At 43.7% G+C, this 25,690-nt stretch overlaps 1 long non-coding RNA gene across 1 annotated transcript; it reads right to left on the reverse strand.

Moving 5' to 3' along the window:
- Window positions 1-821: 821 nt before the first annotated feature.
- Window positions 822-23,511, reverse strand: LOC126512734 (uncharacterized). Its single transcript, XR_007595140.1, has 3 exons — window positions 23,281-23,511; window positions 6,754-6,943; window positions 822-1,065 (listed from the first exon to the last, which is right to left on the reverse strand). It is a non-coding gene; the product is annotated as an uncharacterized lncRNA (long non-coding RNA).
- Window positions 23,512-25,690: the final 2,179 nt, after the last annotated feature.

Below are 25,690 nucleotides of genomic sequence, written 5' to 3' on the forward strand. Positions count from 1 at the left end.
CTTTAGTCCCAGCACTCAGGAGGGAGAGGCAGGTGGATCTCTGTGAGTTTGAGGCCAGCCAACAAAGCAAGTTCTAGGACAGCCAAAGCTACAGAGAAACTCTGTCTTAAAAAGCAAAAAGGCAAAAAACAAACAAAAACATGAATAATTTTAATGTGCAATGATCAGAGTTTATCTGAAATAATTTAAGGCTAAGTATTTAACACTAAAGCTAAACTTAATGTTTACCTAATGTTAAAATTTTCTCGAGTGTTCTGTATTTACTGGCTGGCAGCCATGTGTCAGCAGATACAATAATTACGTATGTAATGGGGCAAAAGATGTCCAGTTTGGCTGTCCATTTGAGATCACCAACTACTGCTTATGTGAAGAAAGAGTGTTACATCAGGAGACAGAATGAGAAAGCCAGGCTATTGTGCCATGTTTCTCATTATTAGCATATTAAAATATTCTAATTTCTCAAAATATATTAATCCAAAATCCAAATACTAAATCTAAAAAATGTGCTGTGTGGTTGTCAAGATGGGTTAGCAGGTAAAGGAACCTGTGACCAAGGCTGATGGCTTGTGTTCCATCCCAGATTCTACCTGTGGGGAGAAAGTACTTTCTCTTGCAACTTCCTCTGACTTCCACACACACCCCACCCCAGCTCCACATGCAAAATAATGAATATAATAAAAGGATTATAAAAGAAAATATGGCTTCCAAGCCAAATCTAAATGGTTTTGAAAGTTTAGTCATTTTGGAAAATTGACTATATCAGTCTCTCCTTTCATTGTGGACATGGATGGGAGCACACGCCTGGAAACGCTTACTGGTACTCCTGTCAATGCTTGCTGGTTGTTTCTCAACCGAGAAGATTTCAGGGCCGGGAAGTTAACCCAGAGCAGCCTCGTTCCCATTGGCTGGTGGTAACTGACTTGTTTCTTGCTGTGTCAGTCGACTTTGAAAGGATTGTGGCTGTCTGATCCACGGCATCGTGCCTCAGCCTCCCAATCTGTAGTCCGCAGCACCCAGGGAGTGAGATGTAATTCACTGGGAATGCTGAGCTGTTGTCCAAGAAGTCTGGATAAGGATGACACATTACCTTTACAAACAGTGGGTACAAAGGAGGAGCCTATAGTCAACGATGCCATGTTATAATATATTACAAAGAGTAGGAGCACTGTGTGTGTGTGTGCAAGTGCATATATGTTCATGTTAGCAAAAATATCAATTGATATTGAATATGAATTGGAGGTGGAGCCAGTAAAGGGGCCCCAATAAACCTGGATTCCATTGTCAGTTCGTCAATAAACTCCTTGTGTGACCTCCACAAGCACCTCTAGTCTTCCTGAGCCTTACTTTTAGCATCTGTAGAACACCAATGTCTGCTCTCCTCCTCCGGCCTATGTTGAGACAAAGCATCAAGCCTGGAAGGCATTTTGCTATATGCTAAAAGAAGAAAGCTTATACAATTGGTTTATTATGAGCTCTCCCTAAGACTGTCTAATGGAATATTTTTGTCTCCTTGATACATGCTAATTATACAATTATTTAGTGCTGTGTCTTTTAAAAATGGCTTTCTACTTTCTATTATAGGTAATGAAAACCTCTGTCACATATAAAAAAGATAATTGATTCAAAGAAAAATGATTTCAGAAACAAGGGGGCAAACTTCCCATCATTACTGCCCATCTAGATGTCTGGTGACAAGAGAGTCTGCTGTGAAAGATAAAATATTTCCAAAAGCACCAAAGGGAGAAAGAATAAAAGTGTCAGAGCTGAAAACAAAGACAGTTCTCAGTATGTCTCACGTGTTCATGCAACCAGAGCCACCTGGAGCACTTGCTAAACATGTTTTTTTTTTTTTCTGGGCCCCTTATCCCGGAGACTGAATCAGTAGAATGAGTGAAATTGAAGGGGAAAATCTTCACACATCAAAGTTGAGATTCTGATGATCTGCTGAAGACACACAGAGAAACACTAGTCACTATCAACCACACATGAATGAGAGTATAGTCAAGTTGTTAAATACCTTGTGCTGAGAAGAAGAATATGAGCCGGGCAGCGGTGGTGCAGACCTTTAATCCCGGTAGAGGCAGGCGATCTCTGTGAGTTTGAGGCCAGCCTGGCTATACAGCGTGAGATCCAGGACACAAGGGCTGCCCAGGACACAACAGTGAAGCCCTGTTGGAAGAGAAGGAGAGGGGGAGGAGGAGGAGGAAGGGAAAGAGGAGGAGGAGGAAAAGGAGAATAATGAAGAAGAAGAAGAAGAAGAAGAAGAAGAAGAAGAAGAAGAAGAAGAAGAAGAAGAAGAAGAAGAAGAAGAAGAAGAAGAAGAAGAAGAAAAGTAGTTCTGGTTGAGAAGATACAGAACTTTTCCCTAGTGCAGTGAGTAGAGAAGGCTTTTCCCAGCAATGTCTATTCTCACGAAATTCTCTCAGGCTGAATCAGAAGAACCAACTGGAAAAAATGATATAGAAAAACAGATAAACCTAAGAGCTGAAAAACCCTGTACTGCTGAAAAAACAATGTGAAGGCAAAGAGAAATGCCCACAGGATAACCAGTCTCCAGGATGGTGAGATCATGAAGTCTAAAAAACAGGAGAGAATCAAGAAAGTCATTGGTCAAAGGGGGGGGGGGTCTGTTTCCAAAACAAACCAACAACCCCCCAAAAGCAATATGAACAAAGCAAAAGAGAAAAACAACAGAAGTTTAAGTGTTTTTGCAGGAATTATATACAAGGTCCGTGGAAAGTTTGATTAAAGGAAAAAAAGTAAAAAAAAAGTTCAATGTGAAAGTATTTTTATATTCTACAAGAATTATAAAATGGGAAAGTACTTTGACAGGCAGCAAGAAAGAAAGTAAGGGTGGTGACGCACACCTTTAATCCCAGCACTCAGGAGGCAGGGGCAGGCGATCTTTGTAAATTCAAGGCCAGCCTGGTCTACAAGAGCTAGTTCCAGGAGGGGCTCCAAAACTACAGAGAAACCCTGTCTCAAAATACAAAAAAAAAAAAAAAAAAAAGAAAGAAAGAAAGGAATGAAGGAAGTGGGGATGGAGGAAGAAAGGAGGGAAGGAAGGAAAGAAGAAAGAAGGAAGAAAGACTCTCATGATGTCTGTGAGCCAAAATAAATCTTTTCATTAGGTGATTGCTTTAGGCTTTTGTAATAGTGAACGCTGACATCTGATTGTTGCTTATAATACTTTCTGTAGTTATGTAGTTGTTCAATCTCTTCTTGGCTTGAAAATTACTTAGGAAAGACTGGTATTATCTTTGAATCTCCAAAAAGTAACAAAATTCTTGGCATATAATAGGTACTAACCAAATGGATAAATGGATGAATGGATAGATGGGTGGATGGATGACTGAATTATTTAATGGGACAGATGTATGAATGAATTTGAAGGATCGATTGGATGAATGGATTAGTTAAATGGTTGGATGGATTATATGTATATATGTATGTACTTATATATGTATATATGTATGTGTCATGAATGGATTGGACTAGAAAGATGAAATAGCACATGGGGGTTGATGAGTGCATGCATGCATTATCTACGTGGATTGAGTTGATGGATTGGACTGAATGAAAATGAATAGACAACTGAGATTGAATGGCTGATGTATTGATTGGGTTGGGTGCTTGGATGATGGATGGATGGATGGACGGATGAATGGATGGACTCAACATAGACAAAAAAAAAACAAGAAGAGTTTTGTATCACCTGCTATGTACAAAACTTTACAGCCATAATACTCTCCCCATCATGTCTGAGCTAGTAAGTGGTTATCATAAGACTAGAACATATTACAGCATTCCTATCTCCTGGGTATCATGCATGAACCTTCAAAGCAGCAGGTTCATTTGCCTTCCAGAAGGAGCTGTGTCTTGATTGATTTTACTCCCTAGACCCCTTACCTACCTGTTTCCCTCAGCACCAGGAGCACCTTCTATTTATTTTGTATTATTGGGGTTTGTCATCCGTAGCTACATTCCCCAAATGCCTATACTACTTGGCTTTTGACTAAACGCTAGAAGAAGGGAAAGCTACTGCTTAGTCCTCACCTCTTTTATGTCCGCTGGTGTTTGTAGAAGCAGGTATGGCCTTTCAACAGTCCCGCCTTCTGTTCTAACAGTTGTTCCGCATTGGTGCCAACGCTGGCTCGGCATTCCCAATATTGGCTGCCTAGGGTCCTAATCCTATATTTTAATGACAAGTCGTCTCCCCTTTTAATCTCTTATTCCCCGAGGCTGGCCATTACATCATACAGACACTAACCTCTGGGTGTCATATTGTCATTGCCCCCACCCCAGGCTTTCCTTCTCAAGCTCTCTTGCTTTTCTTATTAGCTTTTCCTTCCAGGACTCATAAGTCCAAGATCTATATTAAGTCCATAATTCGGAAGATGGTGGAGTGGTTTCCATTCTTCTGGCAAGTCCCTAGTGATAGATTTAGTAAAAGCAAGAGAAATATGATTATAACGAGGTATCAGAAGCACAGATTTGAGAGTATTTCATTTACTCTAGAGGAATCCAGAGTAGAAATTAAATTGGCTAGTTGTGTCACTATTAAGTAGCATGTTACTACCGTCCATGGATCGTAACTGTCCTCCAGAAGCTCACTGTGACACAGTTTTTCTTTCATTATTATTATTATTATTCTGCTTTCTCATAAGACCTACAAGAATCTCGTCCTCATAGGAGGTTTTTCTATGAGTTCCAAATGATCTGGGTTTCCTGGATTTCTTGCATATTTTATCAGGAATACTAAATCTGAATGTTCATTAGAAGTCTCTGAGAAGCCTAGGTTTCAGGACCCCACAGACCCCACTCTCCAGAATCTAAGTTGGTTTTTCTGTTATCTAGAGGACTGAGTCTCTCAGGGTCAGGGAGGCCCTTGCACTTCCTGTGTGACTTCAATTGCATCTAACACAGCATAAGCAGAAAACAAAGTCCACTTTTTTCCAATGTTCCACGTGCGGGAAGATTCCCAGGACGACCAGGTGGTGGCGCTACGACATAATCAATATCTCCCAGCTCCCTGGAACTCATCTCCCACAGCTGATTGGACTCTGCTCGTCCTCTTTGCTTCCCCTTCTCAATTGCACAAACTTTGCCAAGAAAACAGCGAAATCTGCGCATTACCCAGGAAGATTCCTGACCCTACTGCTCCGAATGACCAAGCTTATGACTGCTGCGCTATGTCCTACCTCCATCCAGGCTGCCATTCACTGTCTGACGTGGGATGGCCTTCTGAATATGTGTTGCTTTTTCTTTTGTTTTGTTTTTGTTTTTCAAGAGAAGGTTTCTTTAGCTGAGTGGTGGTGGCGCACGCCTTTAATCCCAGCACTTGGGAGGCAGAGGCAGGCAGATGTCTGTGAGTTTGAGAGTTTGAGGCCAGCCTGGTCTACAAAAGCTAGCTACAGAGAAACCCTATCCCCCCCAGAGAGAGAGAGAGAGAGAGAGAGAGAGAGAGAGAGAGAGAGAGAGAGATTCTCTGTAGCTTTGGAGCCTATCCTGGAACTTGCTCTGTAGACCAGGATGGCCTCAAACTTCAGAGATCCACCTGCTTGTCTTTGCCTCCTAAATTCTGGAATCAAAGGTGTGAGTCACCACCACCTGGCCTATGTGTTGCTTTTATTGGTTGATGAGTAAAACTGTTTCAGCCAATGACTTAGCAGAGCAAAACCAGTTGGGAAATCTAAACAGAGATAGAGAGAATAGGCAGAGTCAAAGAGACACGATGTCAGTCACCAAAGGAGAAGAAATATGCCAGAATATTACCAGTAAGCCACAGCCTTGTGGCGATACACAGATTAATAGAAATGGGTTAATTTAAGATGTAAGAGCTAGCTAGAGATATACCTAAGCTATTGGTCAAATAGTGTTGTAATTATTACAGTTTCTGTGTGATTATTCGGGTCTGGGTGGCCAGGAAACCAAAAACATAGTCTCTGCTTACAAGTGTCTCTTCCCATACAAGGATGCACTAGCTTCTAGGTTTCCGTTAAGCAGGAAAGGGCTGGATATGAGGAAGGTTTGCCTTACTTTGAGATTCCACAGGGCAAAGAGCCAACTGGGATCTCCAAAGGCTGCTGAAATGAATAAGGCTTTTGTTGTTGATAAACACCATCCATTATAATTTACATTTCCAAAGGCTCTTTAGATCTTGAAACGAACTAGAAGATTAGGGTTCAATAGAAGGATTTAGACAAAAAATAAAGCCAGGCATCATGGAGTGGCCTAAAACCCCCAAACTTAGGAGGCAGGAGTGGAAGGATAGTAAGTTGGACGCCAGCCTAGGTTACACAGTCTCGAATAAAATAAAACGAAGTAAAATGATAAAGAAATAATAACCAGAGGAGTATGCTTCCTGGTACTGCATAGGTAGCAATAGTACACAGGAACATCACATGGTATGAAACAAGAACACGTGTGTCAGATGCCTGCAATGGAGGATGGACATTTAAATGGCACAGATGGAGTAGATAGCCAGATATTCAAGGGTAGACAAAGGTTCAAGTCAATTCAGGTAGAGTTTGTTAAGTGTTCGCTACATTTCAGACACTGTGCTTCTCCTGGCAGGCAATAGCACCAATGATCAAGATTCTTTCTGCAGAAGAGAGGCAACCAAGGAGGCAAAATGGGAGAGTATAAGGGAAATGATTGACACTTTTGACAGTGTGATGATCAGTGTGGTCATCTGGACCGAATCTGGAATCACCTGGGGATGAGCTGCTCAGCATGCCCCTTGGGAATTACCTTGATTGTGTTGTTGAGTGAGAAGATCCGTCCATTGTGAGTGACTGCCTCACTGGGATCCGGACCTGTGTAAGTGGAGAGGGGGCTGAGCAGCAGGCGTGCATCGCTTTCTTCCTGACTTCAGACACAGTATAAGCAGCTGCTTCAAGTACCTCCTTCTTCCTTCTCCACCAGGATCCCATGCCTCAAGCTGCGAGCCAAAGAAAGGAAACCCTTTCTGTTTGAAGTTGCTTTTACCAGGTATTTTATCACAGAAAGAAAAAAAAGTACATTAGAAGGCTCCAAGTTAGATGGAAGGGAGAAATTGCTTGGGGGAGAGACGAAGGAGCCATTCATTCATTCATTCATTCATAATCATTCATTCCATTAACACATTCTGAGCAAAAACTGCATGCTGTCATGGGCCAACGCACAAATTAGTTTTCCATTAGAAGAGAAAAAAAAAAAAAACATTCTAGGGAGAGGAAACCACATGTACACATTGTTGTAGGAATCCTTCCGGAATAAACACTTGGATACCGAAGCCAGAATAGCTCCTGAAAGGCTTCCGCCTGGGTCCAATTTGCTTTTTCATGTTAAACTCTGAAAGGCAGAGTAGACAAACAAGCAAGGGCTGGGTACTTGACAGTCAGAAGGTTGTTAAGGGCAATGACCCATTGTTTCAGCCGTTACTCTGGGTCGTTGTGCCCCAGGAAGCAAATGAAATCATACGTGGCAAATAAGCAATCACTAATAAATCAGTCTGTAATAACTGATTACATTATTCTTCAATATGAGAAACTATGGTGTGTCTAATGAACTCTAAGGTATTCTAAATTGTAGGGAATACCATTTAAAGGAGGAAAAACCCAGCAGATTTAGCAGAAACATTCCACACTCTTACAATGCACTGAGCAAAGCAACTCAACACTACGCAGGGTCAAATAGTTCATCTACCTGCAAGAAACAGCTGAAGTAGATTCCTCCAGAGCTCAAACCACAGATTCTGTCCATATGTAATTAGTTCTTCAAAAATAGCCCCAAATGGGAGGAACGTCTAGAACAGCACTTAAAACAGAGAGTCTCAGAAGATTGGCATTCCAATCTTCTTAGTAACAGATATTTTAAAGAAGGCTTGGGTGGGGAAGGAAGGAAGGGAAGGAGATGACAATTGCACACAACAGTGGCAGAGGGGAGACCCCCTCTTCTTGTCACGTTACAGTGGTATTTTTGTTGGTCTCTTTCAACACACACACAGGCTGTATAGTGATCAGCTCATTGGCTACCACAAACACCTGTCATTTACTTTGTTAAGAATATTCAAGTTCCAGAGTGGAGTGTACTTCAGTTGATACAGTGATGGCCTAAGATGCCCAGAACCCCGGGTGGGATCTACAGCCTGAAAATGCAGCACTGTGGAGGAAAAGGCAGGATGATTAGAAGTTCGAGGTCATCGTCCAGCTATGTCATGACCTTGAGGCTGGTCTGAGATATAGGAAAACGTCTAAGAAAAAATAGGCTACCTAGACTGCTCAGATTCTGTTAGCTATATTGAACTATGTAATTAAATATTGTCAGCCATAGTTACAGATTTCATTTTTCAAAGGGTTCCTGCTATATTGAACTATGCAATTTAGTATCGTCAGCCATAGTTACAGATTCCATTTTTCAAAGGGTTTCTGCTGGGCTGGTGAATCAGCAGTACCAGGCTGAACCTCACTCTCTGGAAATTCAGAGCACATGCTGTGGGCCCCTCCACTAAAACCCAGCCAGTCAAACACTCCTAGATTGTGCAGGAGAAACTGAATCGGAGCTGTCCAGTATTTGGCAAGATAGAACTTGGTTGGAGCCAGTCTGCAGGGCAACATGGCCACAGGTCCCAAGCAGCATGCCCAGAATCAGAGGGACAACCCACTCCAGGCCCACCATTTGCAGCTGAACTCCGAAGGACCATTCAAAGAGGTGGTTGTTGTTGTTTTGTTTTGTTTTTGTTTTTCAAGACAGGGTTTCTCTGTGTAACAGCTCTGGCTGTCCTGGAACTCTCTTTGTAGATCAGGCTGGCCTCGAACTCACCAACATCTGCCTGCCTCCACCTCCCCAGGGTTAGTATTAAAGGTGCACTCCACTACCTCTCTGCCCCATTCAAACATTTAATAAGCATCTGTGAGCAGACCTCACAAAGGACCAGCAAGAGATAACAGTTTTCAAAATCTGACCCCTGTAGATAACCTGAAGATGTGAAAGGAATTTATGACCCAGCCTGTGATAAGTAGTCCAGAGAGGGGCAGCCTCCATGACCTAGCCTTGCAGAAGGCGTCCAGGGGTGTGGCACACATCTAAAAGGTGGGGAAGAACTAGAGTCCAGACTGGAGTCAGCAAGCAGCCCAAATGCACCCGTATCCTCTACCCCCATCCAACTGTTTCCCCTTCACCTTGATTCCTCCTTCCTTTAAAACACATGGGCAATATCGCAGGCCGGCATGTGGGCTCTCTCACCTCCTCTCCCTCCCCTTCTCCTTACTCCTCAACCTTTCCTTTTATTTTTTCTATAATTTTCTTTTTTGTTTTCCTTTTGAAAAGCTTTCCCAAAGAATATAAGCTGGCCTAGTTTAGAGGCCTCCCTGTCTCAGCTCCTGGAGACAGAGGACTCTTTTAGGTTAACTGATTACATTTCTTTATCTCTTTTCATTCTACATTAGCAAGATCTGTCTCTTTTCTTGCTGCCTCATCTTTACTATTCCTCCCCTTCACTTTTTCCTCCTTTATTTTTTTCCTCTATCCATATAAGACTAACCTCTAGTCTTGCTGTACTTTTTTCTTTAACTTATACCTATAGTAATTAATGTGCATGATTAATATTAGTGTACACAGTACTATCAAGGTTCACTTACTTCCAAAAGTGACTAGCATTTAGGGGTGATTGGTCTTTTTGACTGTTGCTTTATCTTAGTGTTGGCCTACCTACCCTTTGATAGTGGAAGGAGCATACCTCCATTTAATAAAGTATTATATATGCATATATGTATATATGTACATAACCACAATCCTTATTTATATATGCACTTATAAATATGTTATTTATTATATGAGGTATGCTTCTTCTACTACCTATATGTAAATATATAAACATGTCAATATTTGATATATATGTGTGTATATCCATATCCATATTTGATAATCCTTTCTTAAATGAAAAAAACTCAAAGAAATCCTATCCCAAATCATAATCAGGAAAAGGCTGTCTACTGTTTCCACTTCTATTCCATATAGTTCTGAAATTTTTATGTAGAACAATATGACAATAAAACAAAAGTGATACAAATAGAAAAATACGTTAGAATATCCTTTGTTGCAGATGATATTATGCTATATATTAAGAGATTCTAAAGATGAAACTAGAGGTCTGGAGAAATGGTTCAGTGGTTACGAGCACATGTTGCCCATGTAGAAAACCCGAGTTCAGTTCCTAAAACCCATGTCAGGTGGCTCTTACGTAAAGAAACCTTGTCTCAATAAAAACCCTGAGTGCCCACATATTAAAGAATTAAACTAGAATCTTAATCTCTCACACCACACAAAAAAACTCCAGAGGCTGGGTGTGATGGCATACACCATTAATCCAAGCACTCAGGAAGGAGAGGCAGGGGGATATCTGTGAATATGAGACAGTCTGGTCTGTGCAGGTACCAAGCCAGCCAAAATTACATAGTGAGACCCTGTCTTCAAAAGCAAAAGCAAAGCAAAACAAAAACAAAAAACTAAACTCCGAATAGATAAAAGCCTCAACGTAAACCCTAAACTGCTGGAAAAACAGAGGGGGTTTGCTACAAAGTATAAACACGGTGAAGACTTACTAAGTAGGATTCCAGCCACCCGGTCAGGTGACAAATGGTACCTCATAAACCCAACAAACTGGTGGCACACACCTTTAATCCCAGCACTTGGGAGGCAGAGGCAGGCAAGGATCTCTGTGAGTTCGAGGCCAGCCTGGTCTACATCATGAGTTCAGGCATTTCATGGCAGTGAGATATGTCTACTCCTGGCAGCGCCAATTTACTTCAGAAAGGATTATAGGCACTTATAGTGGCATTTTGATTGTATTTTAATAGATAAAGAAATTGGTTAATTTAAGTTATAAGAGCTAGCTAAAAACAAGCCTAAGCTATTGACTTAGCTTTCATACTTACTAAGTCTCCATGTCATGATTTGGGAGCCACCTGGTGGGACAGAGAAAGACTAGCTACAATATATATCAGCATATATATATATGCTTGATAACCTACATACATAAAGAAAATCTCACAACACGATCATATTCAGACTTTTAGGCATTAGTTTTAAAATGCATTTAAAATATTGCATTTTGATTGACATAAAGCATTTTGTATCCTCTCATTTTATTATCTTTGACTTCTTGGGAAAAATGAATAAAATTTAATTTATTTATAATATCTGTTTTAGAAGAAAATCCTTATTAAATCTATGCAGTGAATGCAAAATTTTGTAACTTAAGACTTTCTTCTTATGGCTCAATATGTTTTATATAAAGAAGCAATAGTTTGCCTTCTGTGAACTAATGAAATGCTTAGTGATTCTTTAAAACACTTCCTTTAGAAGTATTCCTCAATGTTTCATTTAAAGTATTTTTGTGTTTCATTTTAAAAGCTTTCAAGAATTTACTTGCTCTAAGTATCAGCTCTTTGACCAGACTGTTAAATTCCATAAATTCCAACTATTTATGACAAAGTAAAACAAATTAGCATCTGCAGCTCTCTTTGATTTTTGAGGTTTGTTTTTGTTGTTTGTTGTTGTTGTTTAGCTGTCAAAACCAGACCCTGGCCTAGGCCACCTGTCCGAAACATAAAACAGGGATCGAACCTTTCTTTAAGCTGTACTTTATTTAGAAAAGCCCCAAACTGGGAAAGCAGAGAGAAACTGCTTTAGGGGACAGGAGAGATGGATGGGACACTTTAAGACTCTTGTTTATAAAGATGCTCTTTTCCTTAATCTCAGAAGGAATCTGCTCACACATGTTACTAACATAGCCATACACACTGCTGATGGTTTGTTGCATGTTAACTCCAGCCCACAAGCCCCTGGAGGAGATAAGGTTAATCCCTGTGGAAACCAGCTTCCTTCAGCATTCCAGGAAGTGTCTGAGCCAAAAAACTTCCACAGAATGAGGGAACAATGCAGGAGATGTGTGTGTGTGTGTGTGTGTGAGAGAGAGAGAGAGAGAGAGAGAGAGAGAGAGAGAGAGAGAGAGAGAGAGAGAGAGAGAGAGAGAGATACCTCATGGCTCATGGGTTTCCTAAAGGTGACTGAGGTGGGAGGAACCTGAGGGATGCAAGATGAACCCTTCATCTTGTGATCTGGCTATGTAGTTGGAGGCTGCTCATTTATTTCCTGGCTGCCCAGACCCGAAATAATCACTCAGAAGCCATATTAATTACAACACTGCTTGGCCTATTAGTTTATGCATATTTCTAGCTAACTGTTACATCTTAAATCAATCCATCTCTATTAGTCTATGCATCACCACAAGGTCATGGCCTACCAGCAAGGTTCCAGTGTCTGTCTCCTCCGGGGCTACAAGGCATCTCACTGACTCTGCCTTCTTTCTCCAAGCATACAGTTTAGTTTTTCCACCTCTATTCTGCCTTGTCATAGACCCAAGAAGCTTCTTTATGAGCCAATGTCATTCACAGCATACAGAGGGGAATCCCACATCATGGGTAGAGCAGTGGTTCTCAACCTTCAATATAGTTCCTCATGTTGTGGTGACTCCTCCCCCACCCCCCAGCCATAAAATGATTTTCGCTGCTACTTCATAACTTTAATTTTGCTACTGTATTGAATCATAATAAAAATATCTGTTTTCTAATGATCTGAAGTGATCCTTATGAAAGGGTCTTGACTGCAAAAGGGTGGTGACCTACAGGTTGAGAGAACCACTGGGTTAGAGCTTGTTACCAGCCGGGAAGCAAGAACCTCAGTCCAGTTGCCAACTGCTCAAGGCCCTTCTCTTTCCAGAGCTGAAAACCTGCATAAGAATCTCATCAGAAAACCTTGGGCAACTGCAGAGGTCCCTGGTGGTCTGTTATCAGATGGTATCCTGTCCAAGGCATCCAGAAGCCATCCTGCAACCTCGCTTTCTAAGACAGAGAAATGAAGGGGATGATTTCACCTTTGGAGGTTTATTTTGAGAGCCGCTGAAACGGTCAGTCTGGCTGATGCTATGGTGATTAACTACAACTCTTCCTCAGAAAACCCACTTGAGAACATCTTACTTTTCCTGACCCTTCACAATCAAAATCCATGTTAGTCTTTTTTAGTCTTTTTTTTTTTTTTTTTGGCCAGGCAGTGGCAGCATAGCCCTTTAATCCTTGCACTCAGGAGGCAGAGGCAGGCTGATCGCTGACTTCCAGGCCAACCTAGGCTATAGAGTGAGTTCCAGGAAAGCCAGGGCTACAGAGAAAAACCCTGTCCCAAAGAAAACCCCAAAATAATAGATAATATTTATTATTCTTTTGGTCTCTGGTCCCTTTAAGGGACAAGCCACACCTATTCCCAGCAACCTCTGACCCCTGCCCTGCCATCTTGAATCTCTCTCGCTGTCCCCTCTTGGTGTGCATGCATGTGTCTCTCTGTCTCTGTCTGTCCATCATCGTTGTCATCCGTCTCCCCCCCCCCCAAGCATTTCCCGCTGCTAGCTGCTCGGGGAACTGCCCGGGGATCTTGTGCAGGCTGCTCAGGAACCGCCCATGGATTTTGGAACATTAATATTATTTTTATTATCTATTATTATTATTCTTTCACAGAGAAGCCCACACCCATGTTCTCGAGTGTGCTTTTATTCCTATGATCCTTTCTACTTTTAATAAATTCTTGACTGTATTTCATACTGGCTAGTTCTGCAACTGGTTTCTTTGCTGAAGCCATAGGTTTGTGTTTGCCTGAGTTGAGGTCTCTAAGAGGTTAAGGAAACTCTTCAGACTGCTGAGAGTGGCATGTGGAGCTGAGTCTCTGCCCCCTCATGCTGAAGGGATCTCTGTATCAGTTCCTGCCTCCAGGTTCTTGCCTCGGGTTCTTGCCCTGGTTTCCTTCAGTGACGGACTGTAAGCTGAAATAAACTCTTTGCCCGCCAACTTGGTTTTGGTCATGGTGTTTATCACAACAATACAAACAGAGACAAGACCCTGTCTCCAGGAGCCATTTGTGACTGTTCAGTCTTTATATTGTGAAGGAAGTTAGTGATAGGTTTGGGGTGTCTGCTTTTAAAAGAGAATTATTTATGGTTGGAGTTCTTGAAGAACAAGCAAAAGAAAACCATGTTCAGGTTTTAGCTCACCTTTTATCCAGTTGACTGAATATGAGAAGCAATCATAACCCTCCAAAGTTTCTCCGAAAAGCCTGCCCGGGCATTCATTCACATTGCCTAAGGAAAATCTGATCCGTCACAGCTAATACCAAATTTGTCTTTTAGTGAGCGTGGACTTAGGCAAACATGCTTCTCATTCCTCTCACTGCAAAGAATGATAACAACCTCATCGAGCTGTCCCTGTATCACAGTGATAGCTAAACACCACCAAATATAGCCACCTCTAACTATTGTGAGCATCTCTACACTTGGAGACCACAATAGCCAGGGCTGTAATTAGCTACTTAACCAGTCTGGTCTGGGAGAGCACGCTGAATATGATTCTTGCATTAAATATTCAGCAGAAGACTAATCGCTGATTTAAAAATTCAGAACCACAGTTCCCGAATGTCTGTGACTGTATACAAAGTTTCCTAATTACTCATTAAGAATGGATTGGGCAGCTCTTGCCTGTATGCAATATACTAAAGGTTAATGTTGAGGGCGTTATATTGGCCCTGTTCATGAGTTTACAAATTATTCCCATGAAGGTAAATATTAGTAATTCCAGTTTTCAAATCCCAGTCACATCTTTTCCTTTGAAAGACACTGTTTTGCAAGTATAATGTAAACCTAGTTGTTAACTTGTCATTATTTATGTGACCCCTAAAACACATGAGTTGCATGCCTACCCCGATTGCTTTGTTAAGACACTGACCTGATTTTCTATTTCCCATTATCACTCCCTGCAGGGTTTCAGTGTGGACGTGTGACCCTCCAAGAGCTTTCAAGGCAGTTAGCTTTGGATGTCTTCAGCCAGCAGTGTGAATATATGGGGGTTTCTACCACCCAAGCTCAAAGGAAAAGGGGTTCCAAACACATTAGTACATTTGTCTTGAAGGGTGACGTTTTTCTTTCCAAAAAGAGCTGGGTCCCCTCTCACTGGCTCTGGGAAAGGCCTGTGTAGAGGGTCTAGTGTGAGGGTGGTTACTACTTTCCAGCATGCACTTGACACAGGTCTGGCTAAATGTCATCCCTGGCTTATGCAGAAGGAACTCAAGGTAACAGAATTGAAGTTCTAAAGGATTAACTGATAGTAAATTAGTAGGAGTTTTGCTTAGGAGAAATTAAACCACACGATGTAGAATTTACCTAAAGATGATACCACAAATATAAGTTGTATGCTAACTAGGCCTGCTAGAGATGAGCGAAATCTGTGATGCCAGGATATAAATTTTTGTCCACCAGTATTGACCAGTCTTTAGGCCCACCCCCAAGGAACATACCTCTGACAGGCAGGTCAGAGGGACAAGCCAGCACAGGGCCACAGCTACCATTAAGTCCTGGTCAGCTATTAAATCTCCAGTGCTCTCACCAGGAAAAGCATAGTTCTTCCAGGTGGGCAAGATGACCCTGGGTAACAACTGTTCAGAAAGAACAACACTGTGTACTTATGAAAGAATACTGGCAATATCTTTGCAGGCTCCTGTCTCTGTTTAAATTGAAGTGTAGCCAGAGGCAGGGACCTAACGGAGGCTTAACGATGACAGTGTATGTAAAATACGAAAGCCTAAGGTGTATACAGTTGGTAAAAATTCCCATTTGAGGCCGGCTCTCCCTTAGGCATTAGCCACAGTCAGCTGCGTGTTCATCAGCAAAGAGCCTTTCCACTATTAATCTATAATTGTGGTGAGTGATTTCTCCCTGGAAAGTTATATTGATTCTGCTGCGGGGTGACTGCTTCCAATTTGTGTGCCATCTCCATTAGAGAAGACCCAGTTATCCATCCTCTCAGGAAATACCAGCAAGCTGAATTCATGGCACATCACTTTGTCAAGACACATCTTATAAGTGTCTGACGCACTGTTGGGTATTTGGTGTCAGGGATGACCTGTATGTACTTGGCAGCGATAGCATCATCTAGTAAAGACATTCTAAAACATCCCCAGACACTGTCAGATTCTCTACGGGGCGGCACTACAGACAGAACTTAGGTTTGGTCTGCTGGGTTCTCACGTCGGGTTTTGGTGTATTATTGACGATAGATGTTGAAAATGTGAGGTCAACTCTACCTTTCTAGCAGACAGAAGAAGTCAGTTTCGTCTAACTAGGTAGGCTTCATGATTTCTAAACCAATGGCTGTGTAACTCTGGGCCAATTGTTTTGTTTTCTCACTGATAAGACTTCTGGTTCTTTTTCATCAGTTTTATTGTTTGTTTGTTTGTTTATGTTTTTCAAGACAGGGTTTCTCTGTAACTTTGGAGCCTGTCCTGGAACTTGCTCTGTAGATCAGGCTGGCTTCGAACTCACAGAGATCTGCCTGCCTCTGCCTCCCAAGTGCTGGGGTTAAAGGCGTGCGCCACCACCACCCAGTCCTTTTTCACCCATTTTAGAGGCAAGAATACTAAAGAGTAGATTTGTAGCTAGCATCACTTTGAATTCAGTGATTCTTAACTCTTTTTATATCACCATATGTAATGGTATTTCATTTGTATTTTAATAAATAAAGCTTGCCTGAAGACCAGAGAGTAAAACAGTCCCATCGATCAGCTTTACAGACCAGGTTAGTGGTGCACACCTTTAATCCCAGTAGCCACACTAGTTTGCCATAGAAACTGGTCTGTGGTGGTGCATACCTTTAATCCCAGCACTAGAGAGGCATATAAGAAGGAAGGAGACGGTTCTCACACACAGTCTCCTGGGGGCAGAATCACCATTTTCAGACTGAGGTAGAGGTAAGATCCAGTTGCTGGTTGTTTTGCTTTTCTGGCCTTCAGGTTGAAACCCAATTTCTGTCTCTGGGTTTTTATTAATCATGTTACAACCATATAATGTGGTGGAGACACCTGGCTTCTCCCTAAATGTGTGCTTGTGCAAACACATACAGCATTTGTATATAGTTTTAGGAGAGTCCCAGACATTGTCTGTCTTAGTTAGCTTTTCCCTGTTGCTGTGATTAAGCCCCGACCAAAAGCAACTTGGGGTATGTCTAAGGTTTCTATCATTTTGATAAACATCGTGACGAATAGCAGCTTGAGGAAGAAAGGGTTTATTTCATCTTACAGCTTACAGTCCGGGGTGGGAACTGAAGCCGAGGTCATGGAGAAACACTGGCTATTGGCTTCCTTCCCATGGTTTGCTCAGCCTGCTTTGTACTTCGGGGACCACCTGCCCAGAACTGGCACCACACACAGTAGGCCACGCCCTGCTCCCCACATCAATCATCAGTTAACATAAACGCCCTGCAGGCTTGCATACAGACTAAGCTAATGGTAGCATTTTCTCAGTTGAGGTTCCTTCTTCTCAGATGACACTAGCTTGTGTCGTATTGGCACAAACCTAACCAGGACAGGGAGGAAAGGGTTTGTTTCATCTTACAACTCCCTGGTAACAGTTCATCACTGAGAAGTCAGAGCAGGAACTCATGTGGGATCCTGGGGGTCAGGAGTCAAACCGGACTACAGAGGGCTGCAGCTTACTGGATTTCTTTCCATGGCTTATTCAGCTACTTCTCTCTCATATAGCCCTGGACCACCTGCCCACAGATGGCTGGACCCTCCTACTCAATTAGTAATCAAGAAAGTGCCCCTGGGTTGGGGCTGCCTCTTCCCAAGCAACTCTAGTTTGTTTCCAGGTAACCAAAACAAACGAGTACATCACCTCTTAAAGCCCTTTCCTGGATCCTAGGTTGAAACTGTTGTAGAGCTAGTGCTAGTCCCTCGTGCTATGGTTTTGTGAGATTAGGAACTACTGCAAGTCTGGATGTGGCTGATACAGTCTGACCTGACAATGGATTTGCTCCATAACTCTCTCTTCTAGGAGGTTGCTCCAGCCGCTCCTAACCTTTTCCAGGCATCTTCTCTGGCTCCCTTGTCACAGTCTTTCGCTGTGGGGTTGCCAACCCGTTATTGCTCTTTGCTTTAATTGCTGATTTGGGTAGCAGTGGAGTCATATTGCTCCACAATAGAAAACGGAGTCCCACCCACACCTCCTGCCTACCCAACACTCAGCAGCTGCCAAAGAGAAGCTAGCAGAGGCCTTCAAGGCAGTGCGATGGTGCTGTGATCTGCCCCCCTAGTCTGCCTCTTCAATCCCACACTGCAGAGAACAAAGAAAGGAATTGTATGTACCAAAGCATTGGCAAGCAAGCCCAAGGACTCCTGGGAAGGGATGAAAGAAGATGAGTATAGTATCAAGCAAGCAAGTGACTTTAAACATCACATGACCATTTCTCCAATATGACTTCTTAGTGTCCTCTCTATTCTCTTCCTAGACAGAGCCATTCTGCTCTTCCTCCTCTTCCTTCTCCTCCTTCTCCTCTTTTTCTTCTTCTTCTTGCTCTTCTTCATCCTGATAAACACACAAAAGGCCCTGAAGCCAAAGGTTCCCCCACTGGAAAAAGAATTTAAGATCATTTATTATGATTTCAAGATAATGTTCTGATGAGTCACCTCAGCTCAAGCCCAGGTGGTTTATCACCATATCTATTCAAAGCATGCAGTATTGTTAGGAAGCTAACATTGATCAGATCGTTACTAGCAAGGGCAAATGTATATTTTCTGCAGTTTTGTTTCCATTTAAGTATGCTATGTGGAGCTGCCACTTAGGCACTACCTGGTGACTTGTTAGGAATGCAGACTTGTAAGCGCTTTCCAAGGATATGTATCAGAACTGTATTTCAAACAATATCCTCAGACGATCTACCTGCCCATTAAAGTATTCTCTACCACCATCTCAGAGCTTCTCACCCACACCATCCTCACTGCCTTTCCATCCTCTCATGAGTTGTCTTGGTGTTTCCAGGCTAGAGAACATTGCCAACCCCCCCCCCGCCCCCACACACATATACCCATGAGCTCTAGTCTGCAGGGGGGCTCAAATGTGGGGCTAGGTCCCTTGGTTCCTCCTTAGCTAAAAGTGGTTCTTAGCCTAGTCCCTGCCCCACCTCCAGCACCACCCTCTGAGACTTAGTGTAAGTGTTGAAGCTCCTCTCATACCCTCCTTCTATATATCTTAGGCTTTGGAAGGGGAGGGGACCTCCTAAGAGTTGTCTCATGTGTGTACCAGGCCTCTGTGCTGAGTGCTTTATTATGTGCGGTTTTCATTTACCCCCATTTAAAACGGTGACAGTGACGAATTCCTGTAGGTATTAATAATAAAAACCCAGAGTCAGATATAGGGATTAATGCTGAAGATCAGAGAAGCAGAGCAGCCAATCACTAGAGAATCTTTTACCTCTACCAATGCTCGGACAGAAGGGACAATCCTGTCCTCAGACTGCACCTGTCTCCACCAAACCTCAGACTACTAAGCTTCTGTCTCTTCCTCATTATGTTCCTATTTCTCTGCCCAGCCTTTCTCTACCTCCCTAGTGCTGGGATTAAAGGCGTGGGATCCCAACTGCCGAGATCACCTTTGTGTGAGCTCTGATTCTCTGTTAGCCGGATTCAATCTCACATAGCCCAGGGTGGCCTTGAACTCACAAAGATCCAGCTGCTTCTGTCTCCTGAGTCCAGGGATTAAAGGTGTGTGCCACCACTCCTTGGCCTCTAGTGGCTTGGCTCTGCACTCCCGATCTTCAGGCAAGCTTTATTTGTTAAAACACAAACAAAATATCACTACATATATAAGGTCGGATGATGGGTCAGAAGACAGCACAAGACCAAGCCCCATCACCATTCCCCGTGCCACGCTACCTTTCTGTCACGGCTACCATTGCTGGGCGAGTTTCTGTAGCCTGTTGCCGGATGCTCAGGTCAAGGCACTCGTTTATATTTGTATTTCTTCCTTATAGAGACTTTCTTTCCCTCGATACCTCGTTCCTTCCCCCATGCAACCCACATCAGAGGTTGGTACTGACAAGTACATCGCAACACAGGCAAGAGTGAGCTATAGTGGTGTTACACGTGGGATGCTTTAGCGTTGCTGGGAGGAATTCTTCCCATTCATCCAGGGCCTTCCCCAGCCCCACTTCTGCCGGGAAGTCCTTCTTTTCTCTTTGCCTCATCCTGGGATGTCCTGACTTCACATTCTGATGGAGCTTTGTAATATTTCTTCTGTCACTTTTTTTTTTTTTTTTTTNACGGGGAACAGCCTTGCCAGGCACCTTAAAGGTAGCATCTCTCATGCCGCTTCCAGGGCTCCACAGTTCTCATGGCTCCCTATGCCGAATGGAATCCAACCCCAACTCAAGGTCTGCAGTCTGAGGAGTCCAACCACTTCTAGCCCAGTTTGGGCTTTCCAGCTTCTTTTGGAGTCTGGCGTCCCAGGCTTCCTCAATTGGACTGACTTGGTTCTGTCTCCAGTGCCCCTGAAGGTTGCCTGCACTGTCAGTGTGCAAACCCTCCCTGCTCTGCTGGCAGAAACCCTCTTGCTAGAACCATCTTCCAGGCTCTGTATCATTCCAATTCTTCCCCTTCATCCAGGACCTTCCCCAGCCCCACTTCTGCCGGGAGGTCCTTCTTTTCTCTTTGCCTCATCCTGGGATGTCCTGACTTCACATTCTGATGGAGCTTTGTAATATTTCTTCTGTGACATTTTTTTTTTTTTTTTGGTCATTACTGAATCCACCCCATCTTTCTAAACACACGGTCGCCTCTTTCCAGCTATAGTCTACGCAGATGTCTTGTCTGGTCTGTACCTGAAGATTTTTTTTCCTACTCTCTCTTTTTTCTTTATGGTGCTGTGGTTGAACCTGGAACTTCACGTACGTTAAACCAACGCACTAGCCCTGACCTATGTACTTAGCTAGCCTTCTTTTTACTTAGAATTTTGAGACAAGGTCTTGTTAAGTTGCCTAGGCTGGCCTTGAACCCACTCTGTCTGTAGCCCAGGCAGGTATTCTGTGTACTGTGATTGTAAGTCTGCACACCACTGGAGATCCAGTGGCATCTGACTCAGAGTCTTCAGCTACTAGGGTTTCTCTGTAGAGCCCTGGCTGTCCCAGAACTACTCAGAGATTCACCCGCCTCTGCCTCCTGAGCACTGGGATTAAAGGTGTGCGCCACCACTGCCTGGCCCATTTCTATATTCTTTTAAAACAAGGGGTCGCTCTGCATCCGGCTGCTCCCCCTGGTTCCATTGGGGTCACTTCTTCCTAAACAAACCTGATACCTTTTGCCTTCTTGAACTTTGCACATAATTTTCATGTAAGACCTTTTTAGATTTGGTTTTGAAAAGTGAGGAGCAGAGCGTATCAACCAGAGACCAGAAGCTGCCTGAGGGGGGCATCCAGTCTCAGAAAGAAGCTGCAAGCTCTGGGCGCTTACTATGTCCGGGCGTAACTCTGATGACCTCGTAACTGCTAAGTAATTCGTCCTTCACAAGCACCCTTTTAATCTCTTCCCATTTTACAGGTGGAAAGACTGAGGCACTTAAGACTTCAATGACTTGCCTTTGGCGACACATTAGTAAAAGGCAGGTCCCAGGTAGTAGACTCTGTCTTGTGCCTCCATCCCTTCTCCACCTCCCCCCTCCACCATATCTCAGCTCTTCTCTTCTTTTGGGGTGAGGCACAGTATCCAGTGACCCAATAACCTAGGGCAATACTCCAGGCCTCCATAGCAAGGAGCCTTATTAGAAAGGACCTATGGGCACTCAGACAGAGCCAGTGCTGGGTGGGTGGTTTGGGACCCAAGGCTCTAAGGGGCTCACCTGGATCAGTTTCATGGGGTTGGTCCACAGAGAGGCGGTTTTCTTGCTGGAGAGACCCTGCAATCCCTTGTATAACACATCCAGCTGGGGGTGAATGGCACAGACCCCAGCCAGGACTTTTACAAATTGCTCTGTTACCAGAATGTTCTGCAGTAGGGAGAGAGGGGCCGTGGTAGAGATACTGTCATTGTACCATGTGTCTGCTGCCCGGAGTACCCTTCCCTCCCACCCAAGCCAAGTTTAGGGGTGCTGGTCCTTTCCGGTTTGTTCTTCTGAACTGGACGGGTTCTGGTGTTTTCTAGCTTGTGACTAACTTGGGTCCTGGGTTCCTTTTTGAGGCAGAGTCTCACTCATTCTGTAATCTGATATAGCCTTGGACGTCACCCAAGCTGGCCTGTCTCTATCTCCCAAATGCTGGGATTACAGTCACGTGATTATGGGGATTATGGCGTGATTGTGGGGGATTATGGGGTGTGCCATTATGGGGTGCTAGGCAAGGAATCCCAGACTTTGAGCATGCTAGGCAAGTAGTCTACCAAACTTAGCTACATCTTCAGGTCTGCTCTGGTGTTGTGGAGCTTATGATTTGATTTGTAAATTTCCCAGATTTAACAATTTATAGTCATACTCTGCAGCCTGGACTAGCCTTGAATTTACTACGGAGCCCGGGCTGGCTTTGAACTCATGGTGATCCTTCTGCCTTAGTCTTCCGAGCATTGGGATTATAGGTATGTGTTAATCTGCCCACACCTAGGAAATTTTGATTAGAAACTTTCTTTGTGTCCGGGTGGCTTGTTTGTCATATGTTTGTCATTCAGCTCTTCTCTGAGGTGATTCTTTAAGTGGCTACATTTGATGAACAGAGGTCAGAGACTGGTCTGTGCACAATGGTGCAATGAGAGAAACAACCGCCCAGATTACGCCTAACCCCCATGTGTGTGCCACGTGTGCTATCTGCCCCACAAGAAGTGTAACGAAAACAACAAAAAAAAGAAGCCTATGAGGCCGAGGAGCACTTGCTCTTCCAGCACCCACACCGGGCAGCTCCACAGGTTTCTGAGTGAACTTGGATCTGTGGCCTGTGCACATCTAGAGCTACACTTTCGAGGGACTTCAACTCTCCAAAGGACAACTAAAGTCACAAGACACCTCAGGGACAAAGACAACCCCGAGTCCCCAAAAGCATGCCACTGAGCAGTGGAAGTTTCAGACTTGTCTCTGTCTCCCCTGCCCCCAAGAAACCCCTTTCATGAACTAGATGGCACCCGGGAGGTTGAGGCAGGAGGATCAGGAGCTGACCGGCAACCTGGGCTCCATGAAACTTTCTCAGAGAACAGTAAGGTTCGGCATGTAAGGCACTTGCTTGCTGCCCAGCTTGACTGATGACAAATTGACTCCCACAAGTTCCCTTCTGACTTCTATACTCATGATACAATATGCACACCCCTCCAAAGAGATCAATACACGTGTAATAAAAAAATTAAACAAAAATCGTTGATGAAGACAAAACAAAACACTTTCCTTGAAGCGCTCACCTTGTACTTTTCTTCCTTTTGTCTTGGGGGCACCAGTGGCTGCGGGCTTCCTACAAGAGAGAAGAGAGATGAGCTGTTCATCCAGCTACAAGATCTGCAGAGGCCAGAGCCACCTTCTGTCAGCTGCAGCGGGGCATGTGAAGGTCGTCCCTAGACAAGCAGGCGGTGGAACCCCCACAAGACCAGCTTCCTCCTGAAGGCAGTAGAACACTGGCCCACAGGGATCAGAGCTTCCCGACCAGGAAGATCCCTGTCTCATCAGGCTGGTGTGACAACAGCCAGAGAGGTGGGAGGGCTTAGGAAGGACTGGGGCTGAGGATTTGAAGGCATAGGGGCTGGAGAAGACAGGAGGGAAGAGTCCAACGGTAGGGATGAGATGGCAGGTTGGGGAGAGGACGGTGACACAGCCTTTCTCTGCAAAGCGTCAGTTTCCTAGGCTCCCCGGTCACTGTCATGACCAGCAACTACTCAACTTTGCTATTTTAGTACCAAAGCTGACAGACACAATGGGTGGGCCATGGGGCAACAAAACTTTGCTGACATGGCACATTTTGGGTCACACATACGCTCATACGTCACCAAATAGTTGTATTCTCTAAATATTATTCATTTTTATTTATTCTGTGTTTGTCTGTGTGAGTGCAGCTGTGTAAGTGCCACCATCTGTGCATACCGTGGTGCCTGCAGAGAGGTTAGGGGACAATCTCAGCATAGGTCACGGTCCACCTTCTCATCCACGGCTGCGTATACCAGGCTAGCCAGTCCTCACTCCTGCAGACTCTCCTGTTTGTAGGGTGTGCTGGGAGTGCAGGCACTACTGCATCCAGTTTTGATGTGGCTTCTGGGGACCCAAACTCAGGTTGTCAGGCTTGTTCAGTGATAATTAACACCCCCATCCCCACCACCACCACCAGGGTCTCACGCCACAGCCAAGGCTGGCCCAGAACTCATCATCTTCCTCCCAGGGCTGGACAGACAGTTCGCGGGAAAGAGCTTGAATGCTGGAAGAAAGGATGCAGAGCCAGGGAGACACCATGTAGCACAAGAGGAGACAGATGCCGGAATCTTGCCAGTAGGCCACGACCTCATGGTGATGCACAGGTTAATAGAGAAGGGTTGATTTAAGATGTAAGAGTGACCTAGAGATATGCATAAGCTACTAGGCTGAGCAGTGTTGTGATTAATATAGCTTCTGAGTGATTATTTTCTCCGCCAAGACATTGTCCTCGGTCATCACGTAGCAAAGATGCCACAGAAGCAGTGCTAGGGTCGTTTCACTGTTTTAGTGACTGTGAGATGCTGCCAAGGATGCTAAAGTTTGAGCTCATCAAGATCTCCTTGATAGATATCCCTGGAAATATTTAGGTCCTATTTAGCTGCCCACCAGTGTATTAGCTTTAATCATTTTGAAAACCAATCAAGTATTAGATGCTCACAGAAAAGAAACATTCGCTAAATATTTAGACGTTTGTTTCCAGTTTGGGAGCCGCTGATTTAGGGGCTAGAGGCAAAGAACTTTCCCTTTGGTCTTGTTCTATTTTTATTTTCCACTTGACATCCTTTTTAGAAAATTCTTATTTTTGATTTGTGCTGTATGCTCTATGGTAAACTATTTCCAGTCCTTTTCTGAGGCCTCAATGCTCAAAAACTGACAGTTAATGCTCCCCAAAAGCTAACCTGTGGGCAATTGGCTTAAATCACTATCCACCACTGTCTTATAGGCTATTTTTACTTTTTATTTTAATCTGTGGCCCTCCTCTCTTTAAACTTATTTGATGTATTGTCTCTAAGTTATAGAGCAAATGAAATTATTATTGAACTGTATTTTGCAAAAAAAAATGCCATTTACTATCTTGGCTCATTTATGTTCCTGACTAGTTTGCATAAAATAAGCTGGCCCAATACCAGACAAGCTAGAAAGTCGGAGGAATAGTTCTGAGCGCTAACACACAATGTGACCTCACAAGCCCGTGGAATAGGGTATCGCCTCTGTCGGCGTGGGTCTCTGAGTGGCTCTGAGGAGCATGTTCTCCTATCCCAGACCTTCTCACCACGTAGATCAGTGTAAGCTACAAGTTAGCTTGCATTACATCGTCAAGCCCCCGAGATTTGAACTAGCACACTAGCTTGGGAGCATAGCACACTAGGTAACTATCTGTTATATGGAAATTGCCCTGGCAGCAGGATTTCAGGCCTATACCGCCAGGTCTGCCTGACAATGGGTTTCTTTAAGACAAATTTTTTTTTACCAAGGCAAAGGTTACCTTAGACTAACAAATAAGTTCAGATCCTGCCCTTCCTGAGGACCAAGTTTGGTCCCTAGCAGCCACATTTGGTGGAGATCAAGGAAAAGGGACATAGTTGTCTTCCATCACTGAATCAGTATTCTATTAGTTTGCCTAGCTTATGA

This window comes from Alexandromys fortis, unplaced genomic scaffold (genome assembly GCF_014885135.2).
Source record: "Alexandromys fortis isolate MF-2015 unplaced genomic scaffold, M_Fortis_MF-2015_v1.1 scaffold_10, whole genome shotgun sequence".
Taxonomy (NCBI): Eukaryota; Metazoa; Chordata; class Mammalia; order Rodentia; family Cricetidae; genus Alexandromys; species Alexandromys fortis.